Genomic DNA, 10345 nt, shown 5'->3' on the forward strand with positions numbered 1-10345 from the left:
AAAGTTTCACAGTCTTTTTGAAACTTAAAGAAGTTTCATAGTCCAGAAGCTGAGTTGGTAGATTGTTTTATCTCACTGAACACATTTCATAGTCCTGATGATAGATCAGTTTAATTGAGTTCCTTTTGGAAGGTGGTGATGCAGGTGGGCTCTCAAGGTTACGCCTATATTATGGTATCAAGTCTATCAGCTTCAGTTTGTAAGGCTTCAGGAAAAAGGGCAGGTTCAGTTTTCAGTGATTCCAAATGAAAATGATGGAAAAAATCAAAAACGTTAGTTTGGAGATCTGTAGCCAGATATTTCAGGAGACTGGAAGAAATCAGGATCCAGTCTAGTCAACAGATATAAAAAATAAAAACCTCAAAAGACAATTAACAAAACTAGGATCTAATATCTGCAAATGTATATTATAGTTTTATAGTTTTTACTGAAATATAATTTTCTTTTTTCTAAAATTACCCTCATTTTTATTAAGATAGAGTTGGCCCAATTATTAACATAAGTATAGCAAGAATAGCAATTGATCACATAGGCTCTTTTAAATCTGCTTTGCTGGAACTTTTTATAAGGAATCTCACATTGAACTTTAAAGGCCTCTCGAGGCCAGGAAAGCCAAGCCAAGGATTTTGTCACCAGACTTTGCCTGCAATACCTATAAATTTGGGTGAATTTCTCTATTCTGAGGTTTTCCCAAAATATTTCAAGGTTCTTTGTATCTGCCAGATAAGTGACATTTTTTACTTATCCTGGTAAGTGCTGCTTGGAACACAAGGTACCAGGCCAATATTTTCACGTGGCTTTATTCTATAAAGTCTAATCTTCATTCCTCAAAAGCTGTATGGTTATATCGCAAATATGATGTTCCAGTCATAACGTTGGTAATATAACCAGTTTTTTCTAATTGTGTCCTGTTATAAGGAGAACAGATTTTTATTGAACTTATGCAAATAACTATATTGCCATGAAAACAACAATATTCACTAAGAGTTTCTAAATTCGAGGGATCAGATAGAGAGAAAAAGATAAACATTTTAATTTTATTTACAAAAGTATTATTTACCAAATTGCTATAAGTCATAGCTAGCTCAGGAGAAAAGAGAAAAAGTTTTTCTTAAATCTGAAAAAACAAAACATTAAAAATTTAGCAATACTTTAAATGAAAAATCATAAAAATTATAATCAGTTCATTCAGTCCAGTCCTGTGTAATCCATTCTTGATCCCAATCTTTTGTTAGCAGCTTCATGAAGTTATCAGTCTCTCCAACAGATTTCTGTAATTTTTTATCAAGTTCAGTTTTATGATCAGAAAGTTTATCAGAAGCCTGTACTTCAGTGTAAATGTCAGAGTCTTTTCTACGAATTTTTCTGAAGTTGAAACATTTTGCAAAAGCATTAGAGCAAAGAAATAAGTCTGTAAAGAACAAGACCTCAAAATGGCAATTGACAGAGAAATTTGGTTAATTTTGTGACATATAACATTTTAAAATAATAATAACCAGAATTATGACTGATAATCAGGACAGATCAGCATTTCAGTAATGTTGTACAATTTTAAAACACCTATATCAATAACATTTACCCACATAATAGCACCTAAGCAGACTTATCATCACTTGTCTGACAATCTTTTCTATGTAATTTAACATACTGAATCAGCCTAATAAGTTTAGTATCTTTCCCCTTATAGGAAGAGAGCAAATTCTTTTGAGAAGTTCCAGGGCCCTTTGAAAATTTTCAAAGAAAAAAGTAAAAAAAAGACTTTACGATATGAATTTTGGGGGAGCTTGTCAAAAATATAAACAGTCAAAGCAAACATAGCATTAACAGTCCAAAAAGCCTTAATAGAGAGACCTCAGTCTTTTGAACACAGGAAATTATTTTAACAAAACATAGATTTTTTGTCTTTTAGGTAGACACTCAGAGGTAAAGAAAAATCTTTTGTAACCTCTTTATCAAGTTTAAGAAAATTATCCTTTTAAGAGAAATAAGACCAAATTATAATTTTGTACCAGCTTATTTTTGATATTAAAACTTATTTATTTAATTAAATTTATTTTAATCTTAGCCAACTTGACCATGTAAAAACTCTTTTTCCAGAATTCTTCTTTCACAAACTTATAACTTTTTTTTTACATTTAGAATTTGTCTCATGTCTTTCTTTTTCCTTCTAGTACTTGAGGACAAATTTATCTTTTTTAATCGACCAAACAAAACATTTCTATTTTTTGTTCCTTCTTTATATATCTTACTTTTCTTGTACACAGACATATTTTTTTAATTTTTTAGTAGCTTCAATCACATATATTAATTAGAAATTTTAACCCTTATAGACTTTGACTTCTAAGTAAAAACTAAGTAAGCAGTTATAAACTTTTTTACATTAACATTTTGTGGATTGGAAAATTTATGAACACTTTATAACTTCTAGAAATATGTTACTTTATAGTACAATCTTTTAATAAAACACATGTTTACCAATAGACCTAAAACATCTTTTAGTTTTCTTGTAATGAAAAGCCAAAAGTAGACAAATGTACATTTAGCAATCAATGTCTAATATCTTATTTTATTTGGAAATGATGATACTCAGAGAATTTCCATCATAAAATTTAGCAAAACTCTAAAGTTTTAAGTTACCAGAAAGAGTTTGGAAGCTGTAACCACCATAACACATAATTATTGTATAAAGTTTATCCAACGTTCATCTTTTTTACAACTATTTAGTTACTTATTCCCAATAATTATTTAGATTGCCTACAAGACTTCATAAGACTTCAGATAAAATTAGCCATCATTTAAATTATTATTTTTGTTAACCAGTTCTGTAATAGAAATAACATCAGTTTTTTTCCCTACAAAATTTTATGCAGTTTTCATCACTTTTTATACCTTTAAACACAGTCATCACTAAGATTTTTATCAATAGGTCTTGGTCTTATAATCTTGGACCAGGGGAGCATTCCCAGTCAGACATTTTCAAACATATTCAGGCAAGGTTGATGCAACCTTTCTATACAAAATCAGCTCAAACATTCTAACCTTTATAATCTCATCAACATTTACACTTTTATATGTTCTCAACTCAATTGTAACCTGAGTCAAGGTCTTAAGACTAGTCAAATTTTTTCCTTTCTTTTTCTAGCCTTAATTTTTAGGTACCAATTAAGCAATTATGTGAGAGCTCTCAAAACACTTTTTTTTCCCCCAATTTAGAAGTTTTTCCAATTCAAAGGATCTGTCGTCTGGCCATTGACGAGTGGGATCTTCACTTGTATATTTATTCTAATAGTGACTTGAACCAATAAGCCTTTCTAAGGAAAGACCCGGAGGTAACTTTTCACGCTTAGAATAAATCTTTCCCATGGACGCAAGAGGCGTCCCTGGTGAGGGCGCAGATGATGTAGCCCCCATGATCCACAGAATTCACTCCCAAAGATATTCAGACTCCCCTGAGAGCTTGGCACAGCCGGACAGAGACAGTTCGGAACCCCAGTGTACTCGACTGGCCACCAAGGTGCACCCCGGTAAATGCACCTTCCGTATGGTGGAGACCAAGGAGAATATTCTCACTGGTCACAAAGCCAAGTTTTCTCAGGACACAGAACAAGACAGAAGGAAAAACCTCATCCGTTTTTTTTTTTTTTCTTTTTTTTTTCTTATGTGCACAATGACAGCTTTAGCCACGCCTTAGGTCTCTTGGAGCCAGGATAATACCTGGGGGGGGAGGTGCCGCAGGGTTGGGGACTGTGTGCTTTTACAGAGTACCTCGTCGTTGCACGGACATTTTTCTTGCAGTTGGCGGGGGAACCTGTGTCATCTACCCCGTTCCGTGACCCAACTTATCCTGTCACGGGAGTCTTCTGAAAGTGGCGAGCGCCCTAATGGCTCTTAACTGCTTGACCCGCGCCCACTTAAATTTGCGGCCTTTTTGGCTTCCAAGATGCCCTCGGCAATGACCTTCACTTCATGTGCATAATAACCCACAGCAAAGTTTGTAGACGCCGGTCTGGTGAGACCCGCAAACTCACCGGTCTGTGGGGCCGGCCCGGACAGCAGGCTAATAGGGCCTATGCCTGCGTCCTACCTTATGGTATTTCCTTTTTATGACAAAAGACACAGACAAAAGAGAAAAACAGAAACTACCTTTGGGAGGAAAAGGGATCAAGATCAAAAACCAAGAGTACTCTACCAAATTTAAACCAAGAGTCACTAAAAGCCCAAGAAACTAGTTTCCCAAATATTTTCTCCTGCCAATCTAAATTTAGAAAGAGAAAAGAATTCTCACCATTTCCTTCCGCCGGACTCCGCAGATAGAGATTACGGGAGGCTGACGTGGTAAGAAATCTTACCTTTTTGCCGGCTTTTGTCAGGCGTTCCCGTATCTCATCATCTGCAGTAGTCCAGGGAGAAGGCAGGTCCTCCAGCTGTAGGATCTCATCCCGTCAAATGAGGTCCACGTGACGAACAAAAACAGAACAATGAACATCAAAGACACACCAAAACAAACAATCTCGCCCGGTTGGCGTCTCTACAAACCAACCGAAGGCGGCTTCAGATGGGAGGGGTTTCCGCATCCTCCCTGGGAAAAAGAGTGCCATTTCTTTTTCCACCTGAAGGGTGGTGGTCAGGCTTTCCTGACTCCCCTTGTCCCTTGGGGCGTCCCCCAGGGTTGCAGCCTGCAGTTCCCAGCACGTCTGCCACTGCAGCCGCTTGGCCCTCACGGCCCGAAGCGGCGGCTGCCCAGATACCGAGACCAAAATAATGCTTCGCGGCGCCGAGCACACTCACACACTCAGTCACTCAGGCTTACCTCCAAGGGGCCTTCGGAGTCTGGGGTGACCGCGCCGATCCCGGACGAGCCCCCAAATGTAGGATTCCAAAAAGGAAACCCCAACTCCAGTCTCGGGAAGGCGCGGACCCACAGACACAGGAGACCGAGCTTGATGCAAACGCAAGAGGTGTATTAAGCGGAGCTCCGGGTCGACACATATCTCTCGCAGGAGACAGAGGAGTCGACCCCGGACCTTAAAGGGCAAACTCTTATATAGGGTTTGGAAGCACAAAGCGGGAAAAGGTTGGCGCGGTCTTATATGATTGGCTAATTTAAAACATTTAAACAGTTACATTTTATGGCGCGAATTGCTATGGCGCGAAGCGATTATCAGGTTACACACACGCGTCCCCATCTGGACCCCCTCCACCCCGACCCTCCCAAACTTATCCCTCTGGAGCACTCTCTTGTTCTCAATTCTTCCCCGAACAGTTTAGGGTGGGTCTTTCATGAATAGAGTCAGTCAGGATTGATAAACGTTCCCTCCTATACCAGGAATCCTTAGGGCGTGGAGGTGCCTGTCTCTAAGGTAGTAACTTTTAAATTTTTAATATAATTTACTTCCTTCAGGAGCTCTATGTACTGTGGGAGATCAAGATTTGGCCACCCTGAAATATATCTCTTTACCTTGATTGTTTTCTCTGAGGGACATTTGACCTCCCCCACTAACTGCCTAAAGAATTTATACATGGTGGCTCCTTCCTGGAACAGATCTTCTATCATGATGGCTGTAAAGATAATGTAGGATAGAGGTTACAATAGGAAAGGCACCAAGCCTCTTTTATCAAAAACTCTGTGTCTCCTGACCACATTATCTATAGATGACCCTGAAAAGAATTGTTTTCCTGCTCTCTGAAGTCCCAAGCCACTACCCGCCCCCAACACGCTCCTCGCCTTTAGCTGCGATACTTAAGCAAGCAGCTTAGACAGAGTGACGAGTTGCTCATTTCTGAGTTTCTCCCATGTATACACGTTATTAAACTTGGTATTATTTTCTCCTGCTAACCTGTCTTGTTAATTATTTGGCCAGCCAGAAGAACCTTAAGGGAAAGGGCAGAGGGAGACTCTCTCCCTCTCCCGACATACTATCTGTTCAATTCTCTGTGAATCTAAAGCAGTATTTTTTTTTAAAAGATTTATTTATTTATTTTCACCCCAAAGCCCCAGTAGATAGTTGTATGTCATAGTTGCACAGCTTTCTAGTTGCCGTATGTGGGACGTGGCCTCAGCGTAGCCGGAGAAGCGGTGCGTCGGTGTGCGCCCGGGATCCGAACCCGGGCCGCCAGCATCAGAGAGCATGCACTTAACCGCTAAGCCACAGGGCCGGCCCTAAAGCAGTATTGTTAAGAATAAAGTGTTTAAAGATTTTTTGAAAGGCACCGAAAGGTGAGCTAACACTGTAGGGCATCTATTTTGTGCAGAAGGGCAAGGAAGAAGAAGTTAAAATGATTTAAAAAGTTCACCTTGTGACAGTTTGAATTGTGGTGTGTTTCTGAAGCCTTAGACAAGGGCAGGACATAGAATTTGAGACAGGAATGAAATAAAGGAGAAGGAAGACATCAGCGTGATCAGACCTGATCAATTAATATTTAGGACAAGTTACTATATTGGATGGATTTGTTTTTATTTTCTTTGCTTTTTAGAAACCTTACACCTTTCTATGAAAGCCACACGTGCACAGTGTTCTCTCCCTCTGCATCTTCTATTCCTTCCCCCTCCTCTCACCACCTCTGACTGATGGTCGCTGTTTCTATCTCCCTTCCTTACTCTTCCTCTCTCCTATTTTTTTTTTTTTTTGCTTTATCTTTGTGTTTCTTTCTCCTCTAACACATCAGACTAACCATAACCTTCCTGGTCATTGTTTAGTTCCACTGAAGGAACTCAGTGGTTTCCATCAAGAAATGATAGATCAGTGTTCTGGGAAAATTTTCTCTATTTCAGCTACTTCTCCACCCTCAATCTAAAGCAGGAAAATTTCTTGAACGTTGAGCCAATTTTTTATATTTTTTTCTTTTTTGAATCCAAATTTCAGAGCTCCTGGTCATATTGGAAAAATTGCTGAAGAAGGCTACCTGGAGTTGAGCCGATACTTCTTCCTATGGCCATAAAAAAGAATCCTTATTTTGGCCATGGGGCCTCAGGAGAAGCCCTCGTGAGAGAGGAATCCACGCTAACCCTATGTTGTACCTAGGACTGGCTTCTCCTAAGACAGTGGTTCTCGAACTCCAGTGTGCATTAGAACCGTGTGGAGGTCCCCTACAACACAGAATGCTGAGCCCATCCCAGAATTTGTGATCCAGTAGGATGGCGGACCCAAGAATTTACGTCTCTGATCATTTCCCAGGTGATGCTGCTGACCAGCCACACATTGAGAACCACCGGCTTAGAAATCTTAGGTTTCAAAGGATGCTTTGCTAGAGCAGACAGCCAAAACTATCAAAATCTTAATCAAGATTCACCAACAACTTCAATGTGTTGGCATTTGGATCTAGAGGCTCCTGAATTTTCAGGGGCTAAAGCAAAGATTACTCTGAGTTCAAGGTTTGTGACTCTCCTAAGTGTCGCCCAATTCCTTTGCTTGCTTCCGTCAACCCCTACCTGGCGAGGAAAGAATATTAAAAACAAAGCCAGCTTTGATTATTTAATCTTCAGTCAATTAAGACATTTTTGAGGAAGATTTTTTTGACAGAATAGCCCACTTTCTTTTATCTACACTATTGGAAATGAATTATTAGTGATAACAATGGTTATTTACTGAGGACCTAATATGTCTCAAGCCCTTTACAGACTTTTATTGCTCTGCTTCTCAGAACCCTACGGCATCCCAGGTGTGTTCACTGTTTCTCCACCACTCCTCTAATGAACCCCCCAGACCACACTCATATTTGACTTCACTATGCCTTCTCTCATTTAATTTAGCAATAGAGTAAAATTACAGAAGAAACTTGAAGGGGCCTTGAGCCCCAGCAGGAGAAGGTCTAAAGTCTATCCAGGACAAATGCCTTAATGTTTGTTTCTGAGAAGTTTCCAGGGACAAATACTCCACTAACTCCAGAAATCAGTTCTGATATCTCTAATCAATGATATACATTAATTAATTGGTTTTTTATTGATTGGTTGATTGTCTGCTATATTACTTTGCCATATAATAAAATTTTTCTTTGTGTTATTTAAATAATTTTCACTTTATATCCACTTTTTAAATTTAGCCTTCTCTGGACTTCCTCATACATTGAAGATGGTAAATGTCACCTATTAGCATTTTCCTCTTCTGTTTAGATAACCTCAGTTTCTTTACTGTTTTAAAAATATTTAATAAGGCCGGCCCCATGGCTTCGGATCCCGGGCACGCACCGACGCACAGCTTCTCAGGCCATGCTGAGGCCTCGTCCCACATACAGCGACTAGAAAGATGTGCAGCTGTGACATACAACTATCTACTGGGGATTTGGGGGAAAAAATAAATAAATAAAATTATAAAAAAAATATATATATATTTATAAGTGTTGTGCTTTTTTTCTCCAGTTCTTCTCTAGGTTCAATTTATTGGGTAGTATAGTGGAAAGGTGACTTCAGAGGTCCTGTGTGGTAAAGAATCATCTTTGTACTGTATTCAATGTGAATAAAATCTATATTAGTTTTGTGTTCAGTCTAATCTGGAATCTGAACCTTTCCTTCCATCCTCCCTCTATTGTCTGGAATAGTTAATAATCCCAGACCTAGAGTTTTGCTTGTGGAAAGTGTTTGTTGTTCTTGTTGGTTAGTTGGTTTAACCATCTAACAATTCAATTTATTTAGTAGATATGTGAGTTTTCCTATTTTATGTTTTTTTGTGTGTGTCAGTTTCAGTATATGGATTTTTTATAAAGTGAATTTTGACCTTTGCTGTCTAATTCGTAGTGCTAAGTATTTCACAAAATGATGTATCTCGTTAAGATCTAAGCACTCTGTAGAGAATACTTCTTATTTGATTTCTGATACTGGTCATTTGTGTTTCATTTCTTTTTCTTTTCCTTAATCGGTTTTGCTAGTGGTTTAATAACATTATTAATATTTTAAAAATAACTTTTAGCCTGATTTATTTCTTTAGTATTTTTCTATTTCATTGATTCTTATCTTTATTATTGTTTCCTATCTGTATTTTTTCCAGTGTTATTCTCTTTTAATTCTTGAGACAAAAGCTGAGATTGTGGATTTCCTGTCTTTCTTCCATACTCATACATTCATTTAAGGCTACATACAGATGTAGCTGGTATCTCTTGTCTTCCCTAGTGTATTTCTAAATTCTGTGCTGCAAGCCATGTCTGCCCCATAGCGTCTCCAGCCCATGATCTGCAACCATGCCAGCCTTTGTGTGTCTCCATCCCTCTACCTGAAGCTCATATCTTGTGTCGAGTGTCACCATCTCATATGACTGCAGTCCATGTCTGCCCTTTTGTTTTGTCAAGATTTTCTCTCCCCTCTGTCCATACCACCTCTCAAAAGTCTCTCCATTCCTTGTTCCTGTAGCCCTTGCCAACCCATATGAGTCTCCATCCCCTCTCTCTAAAACCCATGTCAGACAACTCATGTCGTTCTCTCAATTACCTGCAGCGCGTATATTTTCCTCGAGTGTCTCTATCTCCTGTGCCCACATTTTATACCAGACCTCACATGCCTCTCTCATTCCATGTGTCTGCATCCCTTTCCATCCCTGAGCATGTCTGTCCGCTGTGCTTCAGCCCATGCCAGCTCGTGTTTGTCTACATTCTCTGTGCCTCCAGCCTATCTAGACAACCAGTGTTTTCATTTACTGTTCCTCTAGCCCCTGTCTGAACTCGTGTGTTTCCTTACCCTGTGCCTGTAGCCCATGTGTGCCTCAAGTGTCTTCACTCAGTGTCCCACTATTGGGTGTCATTCACCTGTTAAAGGACATATTGGTTCCTTCTAGGTTTTGGCCACTGTGAATAAAGCTGCTTTTTAGATGTTCTTAGGGGTCTGTGTGTGGATGTGTATTTTCACGGTAGTTGGAGAAATACACTGCTGCACAATTGGTGCACCATATAGTGACACTATATTTAGCTTCACAAGAATTAGCAAGATGTCTTCTTAAGAGGTTGTACTGTGTGTATTCCCATCAGCAGTGAATGAGATTTCCTATTGTCCTCCATCCTCACCAGTAATTGGTATTGTCAGTTTTTGGGTTTTAGCTATTCTACTAGAAGAGTAGAGTATCTCATGGGTGTTTTAATTTGCTTTTTCTTAATGCACAATGCATTTTATTTTCCAATAATTCCTTGTTGTTGAGCAATTTTTATTTGCTTATTTGCCATGTATATATATATTTTTGGTAACTTGTCTATTCATATTTTGGTCTATTTATTTTAATTTGGGGAGTTTGTTTTCTTGTTGCAGTATTTGATTGGTTCTTTGAATATTTTGCATACAGGTCTTTCTGCAGATATGTGTTTTACAAATGTATTATCCTAGTCAGGAGTTTGTATTTCCACTCTGTGAATGCCGTCTGTCCCAGAT

This window comes from Ceratotherium simum, chromosome 12 (assembly GCF_057802395.1).
Source record: "Ceratotherium simum simum isolate JZ-2026a chromosome 12, ASM5780239v1, whole genome shotgun sequence".
Taxonomy (NCBI): Eukaryota; Metazoa; Chordata; class Mammalia; order Perissodactyla; family Rhinocerotidae; genus Ceratotherium; species Ceratotherium simum.